The sequence below is a fragment of the Astyanax mexicanus genome, chromosome 11, assembly GCF_023375975.1.
Source record: "Astyanax mexicanus isolate ESR-SI-001 chromosome 11, AstMex3_surface, whole genome shotgun sequence".
Classification (NCBI taxonomy): Eukaryota; Metazoa; Chordata; class Actinopteri; order Characiformes; family Acestrorhamphidae; genus Astyanax; species Astyanax mexicanus.
In genome coordinates, this window is record NC_064418.1 from 16151189 (window position 1) to 16167143 (window position 15955).

The window sequence follows — 15955 nt, forward strand, 5'->3', positions numbered from 1 at the left end:
AGTCCAATTCAATTTATTTATATTTTTACTTTTTACAGCAAATGTGTTCACAAACCAGCTTCACAGAGATCCAGGTTCTGAGCCTCTTTAGAATAAGCACAAAGAGAACAAGGAAGAAAACTAGGAAAAACTCCATCAGAGCTGGAGAAAGATACCTTAGGAGGAACCAAGACAAAGTATTCCTACTTCAAACTACTCCTACGTCTAGCTCAAATAATTTCAATACTTTTTTTTCTTCATTTAATTATGTTTTAGGAATGCACCAAATTATTTTTTGCAAGTGAAATTGATAAAAGGAAATAGTAAAAAGACCAAATTATTTATTTCAAGGAGTGTCTTATTTATTTTAAGTTATTTTGCTACAAGTGTTTCCTCTAGGATTTTTCTCAGCAGTGGCAGCAAGCCCACAATCCACTGCTCCTCAATATGGGGCATGATGAGCTGAAGAGTCTAAATAGTGGCCAGCACTGCAAAATATCTGTAGAGGAATCATTGCTTTGTGTTTTGTTGGTTTGTTTGCTGTATTGTTAAAACTGATCAGTGTTCAATAAATCTTTTAAATTGTAGTTTTGTATTTGATTTTTTCTTTGAAAAGGAAAAATATATATATACAGTACCAGTCAATTCAGTGTTTTCTTTTTTTTTGTATTTTTTCACTTTTGTTCTGCATGCAGATTAATACTAAAGGCATCCAAACTATGAAGGAAGAAACACATATGTAATTATTTAGTAAAGATAAAAGTGTTAAACACTTTTATATTTTAGATTCTTCAAAGTAGGCACCTCTTGCTTAGATGACAGTTTTGCACATCTGGATTTTCTCAGTCAGCTTTAAGAAGTAGAGTCACCTGGAATGGCCTTCAGTTAACAGCTGTGCTGAGAGTTAATTACTTGAATTTCTTGCCTCTTAATGTGTTTGAAAGCATCAGTTGTGAAGAGGTAGAGTTGATATACAGTGAATATCTCTATTTGAGTAATGTTTTAATCCATACAATGGCAAGAAGTAAAACTAAACTACGTAAAGAGAAAATACTTTAAGAAATGAAGGTCAGTCAATCTGAAAAAATATCAAGAACTTTAATAGTATTCTCATGTGCAGTCACAAAAGACCATCAAAAACATTACGAAGAAACTGGCTCTCATCGGGACCAAACCAGAAGTGGAAAAGCAAGAGTTATCTCTGTTGCACAGGATAAGTTCATTAGTGTTACCACCCTCAGAAACCACAAGTTAACAGCAACCCAGATAAGAGCACCATGCTTTACAAGTTACTACATAATTCCTTATGTGTTCCTTAATAGTTTGGATGGTCTCAGTATTAATTTACAATGTAGGAAAAAAAAATGAATAGGTGTGTCCAAATTTTTGACTGGCACTGTATTTGTAGGCTATTTATTGTATTTAATAGTAAATAAAGGCAACATTCATTAAAACATACCAAATATGTGCAGCCTTTATGCAAGTGTTTTATTTTGGTGCATCCCTAATTAAACATTTCTTTGTTTTGTTTTTTGTGGAATCAACTTTTGCCAGGTCACAAAAACTGTAGCCTGAACTATAAACGGGGTCAGCAAAAACCATTACCTAAAACAGATAAAGTTAATTTACAGAAAATGTTGATAAATAAATTACAGCCAGTTTAATGTATCTTAAAAATGATCCAGGCATCCATGTTACCTAAAAGAGCACAGATGCTTAAGAAATCACCAGCATGGAGCTGAGAGACAAAAGCACAGTACCTAATGTACCATGATCACCTATGACCTGAGAAACTAATGAGCTGCATGCCTGGGTTGATGGCTGTTCTCAGTCCAGTTTAAAGGTTGCTGTAAAAATACAGAAATTTGAGGTTCTCAAAGGATTAAACCAATGACTGTGTAAAACATGGGCACAGTGGTTTCATTCCCTCACCAGCTATAGAAACTAAGAACAGGTATGTTCATTTTGTTTTGTGTGCTGTACCAGAGACCAGAGTTAAAGTCAGAAAGGCCTATTCCCGCCTCAGATCAAGCGTCTCAGCCCGCCTTCTTTGAGTTTACAGCACAGCTAAAAGGACCAGAGACAGATGGGATTTTCTCCCTGGATACCCATGAATTTTATTACCACACCGTTTACATTTCCATCAAATTACACTACCATAGATCATCTTTGTTTACTGCTGTGAAAAAACAATACTACTACGCGAGAGAGTCAGCACACACTGGTGATAGTTGTAACTACACTAATGCTAGCTGTCTAGCTAACAGCTAATTAGATTACTTTTGCTATTTTGCGCTAACATCAGACTAACCAAAAAAAAAAACACTGTAAAGAACATTGTACAGAGTGTCTGATAATGTGACAAACAGCACAGTAACATCACATGTTCAATAATAGTATGTTAAACTCGTTACAGCAGCTACCCGACAGCTTGACTACAACTCAGCTACTCCATGTAATGCATGGATGGTCTGTTCAAGCCAAAGTCGCGTGTCAATCACTTTATTTCTAAGTGCAGCCCAACTTTTCAGCAGAATAAGGTCTTATTTGGGGTGTGTTACACACTGGAAAATAGGGGTGGGAATCTCAAGGCACCATACGATTTAATTCAGTTTAATTTGATTCGATTGAGATTGCAAGGTCTGCAATGCGATCATAAAATGATTATCGCCGCATCTTGATGCATCTTTTTCTTCTATACAGGACTTATTTTTTTTGTGGCATGATTACTGGGTTCTTTTAGTAAGTAAAGTATCTATCTTTAACACTATTTCTGTTTACTTGAAAAAAGACTTTCAAGTAATCAAATAATTAATACAAAAATCTAGGATTAATGTTGTTAGGCAAGGAAAGTAGAAACAAGAAGATGATTATAATGTTATGGCTGACCAGTGCAATGTATATACAGAGCTGGTTTTAATGTTGTGGCTGATCTATATTTCACATTTTAATAGGCTTTGCTATACTTTATATACACAGAAGAATCTAACCAAAGAGTGTCTTACCTGATATTAAATTTGCAAACAAATTTGACTCATTTCCCTTAAAATAAGATTTTATGGTTGATTAAGGGTTAAGGTTAGGGTTAAGTGTAGGTTTAGGTTCTATTTTGAATCATTTACATTCAACATAGGGTTAAGTTCAATTTAATGGACATTCAATTAAGTGTTAGTGGAATGTCAGTTGAGCATCAACAAAGCCATAAAATGGACCATCCAAGTAAAGTGTTACCAAAACGTGTAATAGCAGCTAATCTAGTGTCATTAAAACAGTCCAGATATAAAATAAAGTGCTTTAGCTACTTTAGAAGTGAATAAGAAGTAAGAGACAGAGCAAAGAACAGGGATTTAAATGTTTTAGTGGAAGTAAACAGTCGTTGTTAAAGTGGGCGGAGCTTCTGCTGCTCATTGGAGCTGTTTCAGCTAGCAGGTGCTACACGTCTGCACTGCTGAATTCTGCCTTTAGCGTCCCATCATTTTTTGTCATCTGTGAATTGATTTAGAACTGTCCACGTCCAAATCGAGATGCATCTAAAAATTGAACAAATGGGTGGAGCTACACATCATATACATCATACTACAACTAGCCAGCAGGATTGAGTTGCTAGATCTGTGCTGGCTTTACTTTTGAGAGGCGCTCTGTCCATGTTTTCTACAGTCACTGGATTTAAGCCTGTCTCACTTTCAACATCTGATATATGTTCTATGTTCTATCAAATCATTGTATTCTGTTGTAATTCATATTTAATTACATTAATTACATCCTAGAGACACAGTTATGCTCTCTAGGAGCGTCCGTAACCAGGAGTCCTAGAGGGCATAACTGTGTCTTTAGGATGGCCCTCCCTCTCCCCTCCATCACTTAACCTAAAACCATTGTAAACCACTGTGAATGTCTGCTAGATGACTTAACAGAGAATGCAGTTTAAGACAGATAACTTAAAAACATAATATTAATATATGTGATATCTTCTGTAGCCCATTACATGATACAATTTCCTGCTTTTGAATTGTCTAAAATTTGCAGCCTTGGAGATAAACATGAGAGCAATATATGATATTCCCACTCCTTCTCTAGGAATCAGAGTCGGAAGGGCGGGGATGTTTTTGGCCTAATGGTCTATTTTGTTACTATTCTTAGCAGAGGCATATATTTCATTACCAGAGAAAAAAATCTCTAAATCTGATGGTAATGGGCTGTAATGTGGGGGATCAGTTAGGACTAATCTGCGATTTGCTTGGCATGAACTGCTGAGCCTGGATCCAGAAACCAAAGGATTTGTCCTTCCTTTTTTCACCAGGAGGAATCCAGATTAGAACAGCCTAAAAGAGCTGCCAGCACTGAAGTGTTTTTTAATAGATAAATCTCTTTAATATAAGATTGATGGTGTTATAAAGGCATGGTTTGAAATGACCCTGTGAACTGAAATGCCAGAGGCTATATATGAAGGTCAGAAAACAGAAGAGTGAGAGAGAGAGAGAGAGAGAGAGAGAGAGAGAGAGAGAGAGAGAGAGAGAGAGAGAGAGAGAGAGAGAGAAAGAGGCAAAAAGGTTTGGTTAAAGCAATAGAAATTGATTTTAGGTTGAATCTCTTTTCAAAATGTCCCCCTTTCAAACCACAGTTCTGAATAAGCTGGGATGCTGTGTAAAATTTAATGAAATATAAATAAAAACAGAATGCAAATATTTGCAAATCTCACAGACCCACATGTTATTCACACTAGAACATAGAACACATATCAGATGTTGAAAGTGAGATACAGGGGTTGGAATGAAACTAAAACACCTGGTTTTAGACCACAATAATTTATTGTCCCGACGGACAGTACTGGTGGAAACAGGAGAGTTGAGGTGCACATTTAATTCTGCCGTGATTTGGGCAGCCGTGGTTTTATGTTTTTTGGATACAATCCGGGTTAGCACCCGAACATCCCTTTCAGACAGCTTCCTCTTGCGTCCACAGTTAATCCTGTTGGATGTGATTGGTCCTTCTTGGTGGTATGCTGACATTACCCTGGATAACGTGGCTCTTGATACATCACAAATACTTGCTGTCTTGGTCACAGATGCGCCAGCAAGACATGCACCAACAATTTGTCCTCTTTTGAACTCTGGTATGTCACCCATAGTGTTGTGTGCATTGCAATATTTTGAGCAGAACTGTGCTCTTACCCTGCTAATTGAACCTTCACACTCTGCTCTTACTGGTGCAATGTGCTATTAATGAAGATTGGCCACCAGGAAACCTCCCCCACTAAAATGACAGGTGTTTCAGTTTCATTGTCCAACCCTTGTACTTCATCATTCTATTAGAACAATTGTAAACATAAGTGGTACCAATACCTTTTTAGCCTTTTGTTGCCCCCTCCTAACATCTTTGGAATTGGGCTTTGTAATGCTTCAAATGGTTGCAAAAAAATATGGCTGGAAAATGTTAAAAATAAACCCCTAAAGATGTTCAATACTCAGGATCTTTAACATCTCTGAAAGGGTTGCAGTTGTCTTATCAAACCCTAAATACTCTCTCTATATATATATAGTACCCTCGATTTCACTGTTTTTTTTTTTCAGTGCTTGAAGTGATTCTAGTACATACTGGCAGTATATGTATATATGATAAATTATGTAAATCCAGCTTAATTCTATTTAACTCTATTGCCTCTTTTACATTCAGTGGTAATGCATAACTGTTCCATATGTTCTCAAGCACAAAAACAACACACTGACTTTTCTAGCTCATGATTTGTGACACAGTTGTAAATGAAAAACAATTAAAGCACATGGTAAACTTACACTAAAATAAACCAAGGGGGTTGTTGAATTAAAGAACTGCAAATACCAACATTGAATGAGCTGAGGTAACGTAGGCTGTAAATGCTGACAGTATGTATGATGAAATATTGTTTTAATTTATTCATTTTTCATCTTTAATCTTCGTTTCCACCCATTGCATCATTTGGAATTAATTAAATATGGAAAAGTTCACCAATTTTTCAGAATTTCCGCTTGACTAAATGGTTGAGATAAAAACAAAAGTCATTCAGAGTAGGTTTGATGTGAAACACTCCATTCTAGAGAAACACCACTCTTTTGGATTGTATCTGTTTTAAATGGGTCTTATAACACCTCCTGAAGGGGATCCAGCGCTAAGATTTGTATCTGTTTTAGGCAGTTTTCACACCAGCACTATTTTTTCTTGTTGATTTCTGATTGATTTGTACTTTCGGTGCAATTTGTTTGGGCAGGGGTGAAATCAGTAATCGCACTCTGGTTCAACTCGAAACAACCACACCAACCATTCCAAACCAAACTTCTTTGTGATAAGAATGTGATCCGGTCTTGATCTGACCCGACCTGGCTATCAAGTATACTATTGTGGCGTGGAAGAGGAAGGAAGACCCGTGAGACTCATGCTGAATGCTCAACAGCTCCTTTATTGAACCGGCTTGCCACTCACTTACAGTCTTTAACAAGACTAGGAGAGCTAAAACCATTACCCCACAGAGCTCAAATAGCCCAAAGGCCACCAACCCAGCTGTGTGTCTCCCAGATGGCAGATCCAGAGTGGTGCCCACCCTCTCTGCATAACCCCTCCCAAGGGAGATGCCCCACCCCTGTCATCCTCGCACACAGGAGAACAGAACCATGCCTACAGGCAGCCACACACACAACCCAGAGCCGCCACACTATTTTAAATGGCTGTTCAGTTGCAGGAATAATCAGATTCATTAGCCAGATAATTACTACAGCTATGAATAAATATCTGCTGCTGCTCCATGCTAAGCTGTTTCACACTGAAAGCTGTATGTGCAGCGTTCACTGCTTGCGGCCACACAACACTTTTATTATAGGACGTCCCATTAAAAACACGGTGTTTAAAAACACAGCATTAAATTTTCTGCGTTTAGCTTCACACTGCACAAATATACACGCTGGTCTGGAACACACTATCTCCTTGCTATATTTATATTCTTGCTCCCACACCAAAAAGCCTAATTGGAGGGGACAGTGTGCTCGCGTAGTTTAAACCAAACCAAGGGGAAATGCTCTAAGTAACTCATCAACTGATCTCAACCAGAGAAACCAACTACAGGTGTGAAAATAAAGTGCATCTTAGACCACCTTCTGAAGTGGTTTGAGTGAACAGACTTCTATCTGGTTTAAATGTGTCTCAGACCACCTTCTGAAGTGGTTTAAGTGATCAGATTTGTATCCATTTTAAGTTTAAGTTTAAGTTTTAAGCTTAAGATCAACCCTGAAGTGGTTTAAATGTGTCTCAGGCCACTTTCTGAAGAGGTTTAAGGATTGGATTTGTATCTGTTTTAAATGCATCTCAGACCACTTTGCACTGTATTTCTGTGTCACTTGGATTTATCCAGATATAATCCTGATACTATAATCCTGACACATGATGGGAATTGTATCTGACAAAATTCATTAGAAGAGGTGTCCACAAAAATTTGGACATGTAGTGTAAACCATGCAGTTTCTTTTTTCTCTACAATTAATCATTTCACTCTCAACCCACTCTGAATATTTGGACCTGCACTACTAATTTGCATGGAAATTTTGAAAAATTGGTGGAAATCCATCTAAAAATACACACATTTAATCATTAGGATCCTAGATGGTGTTTTATGTTACTGTGACTACTTAGATGGTGATTTATGTTACTGTGACTACTTAAATGTAAAATTATATGTACTGCTCTAAATATGGTAAATATAAAAATGTACAATATAGATGATGTAATAATCTTGTTTCCAAACAGATCATACTGAACATTATGCGGCAGGTCTAAAGGGGCTGCAGTTGATGCCTAATAGATCTGCTAATATATGAAAGTGTTTTGATCTGATATGATGTTGATATTGATTGAGTGAGATCTGATCTGATCTTAGCTCAGCATCTCAGCTCACCAACAGCACACTGAAATGTATCCCCACTACTACTGTTGGACGACAATCACAGGCCAGCTTACGATGGCTGACTGCACTCTGTAACTGGGTGTTTCTGTGTGTTTATTTATTTGTGTATTTTTTTTTTCTTGAAGTGTTGAAATGTGACATATTTATCAATTAATTCAATTCTCTTGGATTCATACTTTTTTTGTTCTTTGCAAATGAGTGCTTACCAAATCTACTCAGTCCAGACAGAATCACACTAAGGCCCAATCCCATTTCACCCATTGGCCATACCACTTAGCCCTACCCCTCTGTTTTGCATGGAAATGCCTAGAGTGTCTTGATTCATGTTAGGTTGGAGAGGTAGGGATATATATATATATTTGATGCTATATGATCCCTTAAACAGATATTTTTTTTAAAGCACACTCAAAAAAGAGGAATATGAGAATCACTGGCAGGATGGCGGCACAAGCAACCAAAGAAAACCCAAAAATTTGAGTAATTTCCTTGTTAGAAATTATGATTACCAGTATATTACCATAGTTTAAGGTGTAATTGCAATGTTTAATAGCCATTTTATTCATAAGAAGGCTAAAAAAATCACAAGTTGGTCACCCCAGTAGTTAGCTAGCTAGCCAACGTTCTCGTTCCACCTTAAATAGTGCACATGGCAACAGATGGCACAGGTTGCAGCGTTTAAGGTGGAACAGAAAAATAAATAAAATCTAATAAACGCTGATTTCAGCTCCCAATCAGAGAGGAATTGAGGATGTACACTAACAATTAATTGCTATGACAAAATCTCACCTGCCCTCTTTCTAAGGACAAAACCATGCTCTAAAGTTAACTAGCTAACTAATCAGCAGTTAGGTTGCTGAACTTTAGCGCTACATGGCTATAGCTATATCTGTATTGGGTAACCGAAGGTTTGTCCCAATTCTTAGGGGGGGATTTCACCCCTAAGGGTTACACTTAAAAACAAGAGGTATAAGAGTACAAAAGAGAAATGGGGTTGGGTCTTACTTTCCCTTTTTTTTTAGCTCCACTGATCATACAGGAACACTTTGTAGTTCTATAATAATTGCAGACTGTAGTCCTGTATCTGTTTCTCTGCATACTTTATTATTATTATTATCCTCCTTTCACCTTTCAGGACCCCACAGGAGAGACCACCCTGAGTGGAAAAGTCACACAGCAGTGCTGCTGGAGTTTTTAAACACCTCAGTGTCACTGACATGTCACAACCAGAAATATCCAGATAACAGCATCCTGTGGACACTGATGAAGGGGTGGGCAATATGGCCCTATAATAATATCATGATAGTTCATGGTATTTTTGCCATAATGATACTTTTGACAAAACACTGAATAAAAAAAAATCAAGAATACACTACTGCAACAAAATAAAAATTACATTTTATTATTGCATACAATATGATATGATATGGCACACCCTTAACTGAGATACTAAAAAAATAGAAGAATTTCATCAGATTTGTAACAGATGTCAATGATCTAGATTGTCATGATATTAATAATGCACTGTATATATCTATATATATCCAGGATTAAAGTAAAATAAATTTTACTGGACTGGACTGGATATAATCTGTCTCTAGAAAATGAGAACAGTGTGAATTTTCTTTGGCTAAAAACAGCAAAAAAGTAGCATCCTGATGTGATAATTAGGTGTGGGTAATATAGCACGATATTTCAGGGTATAACATTGTTTATGATATTCAATATTGTTGTTCGTATTATTGCGTATGATAAGGTATGGCACACCCCTCATGCAGCAACAGATTCAGAGCTTCTGTCTCTGACTTGACTTTTTCTACAAGGTGGAGCAGCTGTAGGTAGGAGTGTCTAATAGACTGAAGGACAGTAAGTGATTTAACACAGTGTTTAAAAACACCAGCAGCACTGCTGTATCCATAATTTTGTACTATAAAGGGCTTATATATGTTCAGTGGAGCTGATAAGATGGACAAAGTGGTGGTCATAATATTCCGATATGGCTGCTTTATATATAATATTATAACCCAATAGAGTGTTGATTTTATGTGTATTTTAAGGCCATCAAGTGTTATAATATTACAATATTTGTTTGCAATTCTCTAAGTGCTGTTTATTACAGTCAGTGCACTGACTGCTGTCAGTGATCCACTGATAATGGTATGTTATTTTGAGATGTTTAAGCAATGTTTGGAGCAACATTTTGAAAAGTTTCATGCTTTCATTTAATTTCTCTCAGCTGTATTGTGCTATTTTGTAAAACTGGACTAAACATTGGGCCTGAGTGTAAACCATGTCATGAACAGTGATGGACAGTGATGCCTAGTTGTGTCGTCTGGTAATCGCAGTGAGTGACTGATGAATTAATATTCATATTACTGTAAAGTTCATGTTGTTAATAACTTAATCTGCTTGTTGCTTAATCTGTATAACAAATTATTTCAGACTCCAAAGAGAAACTGTGAACACATCTTAATGTGCTGTACTATAATTATATTTCTGTAATAGATCTGGACCCAAACTTTCGCACACATGACACGTAAATACTGCTTGTATTAATGCTGTAGTGTATATATTTACAGTGGCTTAAAAAAAGTATTCATAGCTCGTCTTACAACCACAAATGCATTGTATGGAGATTTTAAGTGATAGACCCAAAACATAAAGTAGGACATAATTGTAAAGTGGAATGAAAATGATTAAAAGGTTTTTTTTTTATTTAAATCAAATTAAAATCTGAAAAGTTTGACCTGCAAAAGTATTCAGCCCACACAATATATATAACCAGTGGCGTGCACAGACATTTTGGGGGGCAAGTGCTCAGGGGGGAAAAGGGCACTTTTTATCAATACCATATGTACAAATCAAGCCCTGAATATATTTATGGCTTCAACATAAATATCAACATGCCCACTTCATTTTACTGCCCCCCCCAAGCAAATCAGTCCAGAACCGGGGCTGTATGTGGTCGTCCTCATGTTATCTATCATTGATTTGGGCTAGAGCGGCTAGTTTATCTGGTGACCAGTCGGCTAAAGATGCTTAGTAGTTTGGTGATGTATGAGACATTTTACTGCACAACAAAATGATTTCAGGCTGGGTTTAGAGGGCAAACGGTAGGACTTTACTTGATGTGTATGTTACCTGGCTGGTGGGAAACGGGGGAGAAGAAGCCTATCTGTTGCCCTGCGTGCTGTGCTGAAGACTCGCTGAACTGAACTGCTGCTGCAGCGCATCTAGTGTGCCTTGCGTGCGACTGCGTGGGGTCACGTGACAGAGGAAGAGAGAGGTCCGATGTGTGCGAGCTGATTTCAGAGTATTCTGTTTTCACTCGTTTTTAATCGCTCAGATTTTCAAAAGATCATTTCAAACCGGCCTCAGTAAAATTTTAATAATAATAATAATAATAAAAAATGTTTTCAAAAGGGCACTTTGCTTGATAAAGGGCAGAGTTGGTGGTGCTTTACCTGATGTCTATGTCTGCACGCCTCTGTATATAACTCTTAGTAGAGCCACCTTTCACTGCAATTAGAGCTGCAAGTCTTTTGGGGTATATCTTTACAAGCTTTGCACCTCTAGAGATTTTTTAAATATTTTTTCCTTTAATTATTCTTTGGAAAAAAGCTTAAGCTCAACCAGGTTGGATGGAGAGCATCTGTGAACAGCAGTTTTCATGTCTTGCCACAGAGACCCATTAACTCTGACCAGCCTCTTTGTCCCTACCGATTAAAAAAAGCATCCCCACAGCATGATGCTGCCACCACCATGTTTCACACTGTAAATGGTGTATTCAGGGTGAGGAACAGTGTTAATTTTCCACTACCAACCTAGCACTTTGCATTAAGGCCTAAAGGTTCAACTTTGGTTGACCACAGAACCTTCTTCCACGTTTGCTGTACAAACAGCACTTCTTATGTCTTTCTTTCAACAGTGGCTTTCTTCTTGCCACTCTTCCATAAAGGCCAGAGGTTTGGAGGGCACAACTTAAAGTTGTCCTGCTGTGGATTTCTGCCGCTCCTCCAGAGTGACCATGGGCCTCTTGGCTGCTTCTGTGACCAGTGCTCTCCTTGCTGGATCTGTCAGTTTGGGTGGACGGTCATGTCTTTGTGGGTTTGCAGGTGTAGAATATTTTTTTTTTTCATTTTTGGATTATCGATTAAACAGTGCTCTTAGGGATGCTTAAAGCTTGGGATACGTTTTAAACTTCTACAGAACTTTATCTCTGACCTGTCTGGTGAGTTCCTTGGTCTTCATGATGCTGTTTGTTCACTAGTGTTCTCTAACAAACTACTGAGGCCTTCACACAACAGCTGTATTTATACTGAGGCTAAATTACACACAGCTGGACTCTAATAACTTATTTAGTGACTTCTGGAAATTGACTACACTGGAGTTTAGGGGGGAATACTTTTGCACGACACACGTTTTTTAGATTTTTAGTTGATAAAAAAAAAAATGATGAAAATCATGTATCATTTTCATTCCACTTCACATTTATGTGCTATGTTTTTTTTGGTCTATCATTTATAATCTCAATAAAATACATTTAAATTTGTGGTTGTAAGATGACAAAATGTGAAAAAGTATTCAAGGGGTATGAATACTTTTGCAAGCCACTGTATAGCTTTAGACTGATAGATAGCAATAGTCAGTGCTTAGATTTTGAATTTGATTAATTGAGTTAGCCAGATAACTTAATCCAGAAGTCAAAGTCGTAAATTCGTCGAATTTTACTTTGTAAAAAGCACCAAAGCAACATTTTCTTAGGGCGTGTCTCAAATCGACGCACAGTTCAGTGTGTAGTGTACTTGTCAAGCTAGTCTCAGCCTCAGAAGCTCCTCCCACACGGAAACGAGAAGAATCTGGCAAGTAAAGGGATTTTACCAGCTGTATATACTTACTTTTAACAGGAAACAAAGATTTACCTTCTATCTAAATGCTAGTCAGCATTAAACGCCTGAAGTTGTAAAAACATGAGTCAATAATTGCTTGAATCAAAGTGTTATTATAACATTTATTACACAACATTCCCAGGTAGAGCAAATTTAACATTATATGGAAACATGTGAAGTTACTTTCCCAAAACTAAACATAAACTATAAATAAAATGCAATACTATAAAAAAACATTGGTTAAAATTCTTTACCAGTTTTAGCACCATTGTATATTAATACTTAAGTCCTCCGAACTATGAAGAAAAACATATGGAATGATTTAGTTAAATAAACCAAAATATGTTTTATATTTTAGACTCTTCAAAGTAAGCATCTTGCTTAGATGACAACTTTGCACATCTTGGCTGGATTTTCTTAGTCAGTTTTAAGAGGTAGCGTCACCTGGAATTCAGGCTTTCAGTTAACAGCTGTGTGTTGAGAGCATCAGTTGTAAAGTTGTGAAGAGGTAGAGTTGGTATACAGTAAATAGATCTATCTGAGTAATGTTGTAATTCATATTATGACAAGAACTACTTAACTAACTAAAAATATATATATTTTAAGAAATGAAGGTCAGTCAATGCAAAAAAATTTAAGAACTTTGAAAGTATCTTTAAGAGCAGTCGCAAAGACCATCAAAAATGCTATGATGAAACTGGCTCTCATCGGGAAGGGAAGGGAAGGGAAGAGTTACCAGCATCAGAAAGTTAACAGCTCCCCAGATAAGAGCACCTAATACTATTTAATAGTATTTTGGTTTGTTTAACACTTTTGAGTTACTACATGATTCCTTATGTCTTCCTTCATAGTCTGAATAATTTCAGTATTCATTTATACTGTAGGAAAAAAAAATTAATGTGTCCAAACCTTTGCCCGATACTGTATATTATTGAATAGATATATCAAAAACCCTTATTTTAAATGTTTACCTTATAATTCCTTGCTGTAAATTAATAATATATTCAACTTTTTAAATGTACAAAAATGACAAATGTATAAATACTTGGTGTTCAGAATGTATAATATCTTTATATGTCAGCATATTATAAGCTACATTATTATTAGCTGTGGTTATTTAGCAGTTAGCTTGCTGCAATGCTAAAGGAGTAGTGTATGTTTACATTTCAGTTTCTGTGGAGTCTACAAGCTGTGAGATTCACATGATTGGCTCTAATCTCATTCCATACTTACCACCTTTTTTGCATTTAATAAAGAGCCCTCTTTTCTTTTCTAATAAACCTTTGGATGAGTTTAACTACTTATAAAGTGTCCTGCAGCTGCTGCTCTGAATTCCAGTGATTAATAAACACACTCTGCATGTTTATTAATGGACCAGCCTTAACTTACACCATATACCTGCTGTGCTGCAGTGATTATGCTGTATTTGTACATCCCACCTTAAAGCAATATAAAAGATAAAATCACAAGTTTAAATCCTGCATGATTCTGCTTTGCCATCAGCAGCCGCTGGAAAAAAAAAATCTTAGCAAGTGAAATGATCTAATTTTTCTGATAATATTTTTTTGACTAGAAATTTAAGAGAACCTCTCTTGGAATTTTTACCTTATTTTCACTCAAAATAAACACAAAAAGTCACAATCATTTTGACTTTTTAATTGGAAATTATGTTTTTTTAAAGATTTTTCCAATTTGTTAGATTGACAACAATTACATTACATGTTACAAAATTATAAAAACATTACATGTTTTTTTCCCATCATGCAATTTTAGAGCCCTGGTGTGTTTAAAGATATTGTAAATAAATGTCATATGATACAAACATTAAACCTCAAATGTCTTGCTCTATTATTTGTTAAGCTTTGTTCTTGGAAAAGTTCCAGTTCCTCAATTGAAAACAATTTCAACATGGAATGCCCTGCAACCCACCTGAAACATTTCAACTTGATCTGTTTTCATGAATGTATGAGCAACAAACAAGCCAGACAAATTCTGACCTTTCAGTTGGGAATTAAAAATAAAAAACTCTCCATTTGAATATTAAAAATTGCAGGGACATTTCATCTTTTCCACTATGCATTTTTCCAAATTACTTTAAACAACAAACACACTTATGTCCCTTGTTCACTTAGAAACTAAAGAATCTCTTACTTCCCAATTGGGAATTACCAAATTACCTTTTACAGCTCCAGAAATTAAGAGACTACTTCAAAATAATCAGTTCCTCTGATTTGTCTATATATGTGTATGTTTGGGTGAAAACCTCTAGAATGTAATCAAGAGGAAGATGGATGAGCACAAGCCATCAAACCAAGCTGAACTGCTTAAGTTTGTGTGCCAGGAGTAGAATAAGGTCACCCAAAAGCAGTGTGAAAAACTGGTCGAGACAAGTTATTCCACCAAATATTGATTTTAAACAAGATTATTTTTATTGCTAAATGAATATGAACTCTTTGCTTTATTTAAGGACTGAAAGCAAAATGTTTTTTATTGTCTGAAAATGAATGCTCTAAATGATGATGAGATTTTTTCCAGAGCTGTATATTCCAAAATGTTCTGATAGGATTTAAAAGTTGAATAAAAACTTAACTGTCTTGCACTACTATTATTTTTAAGTTTTGTTTTCTCATAAGTTGAACAATTCATAAGCTTCCAATTTCGTGATTTCAGGTTTTATGCATTTTCCAAACTGGATTGTCCTGTAGCACACCAAAACAACATCTCAACATCAGATGATTGCTTAAATGTATGAGCAACAAACCTGCTATTGTGCTGGGGTTTCTGAGAAGCTGGGGAAACTCTGATTTTCCTGTTAATATGTAATAATTATATATGTATATTATGTAATTATTATGTATCTGTTTATCAGGATATTCTTTATTTTCAGTTGGGCAGGCACACTTTCCAAGTAGCCTGCTGTGTTTAAAGCATTATATAAAAAGTTTATTTCATATAATACCCACATATAAAAATACAGCTCTGAAAAAAATAAGAGACCACTTAAAAATATGAGTTTCTTTGTTTTTACCTAATTAAAACCCTCTGGAATATAATCACGAGGAAGATGGATGATCACAAGCCATGAAACCAAACTAAACTGCTTAAATTTTTGCACCAGGAGTGAGTAGCATTAAGTTATCCAAAAGCAGTGTGTAAGACTGGT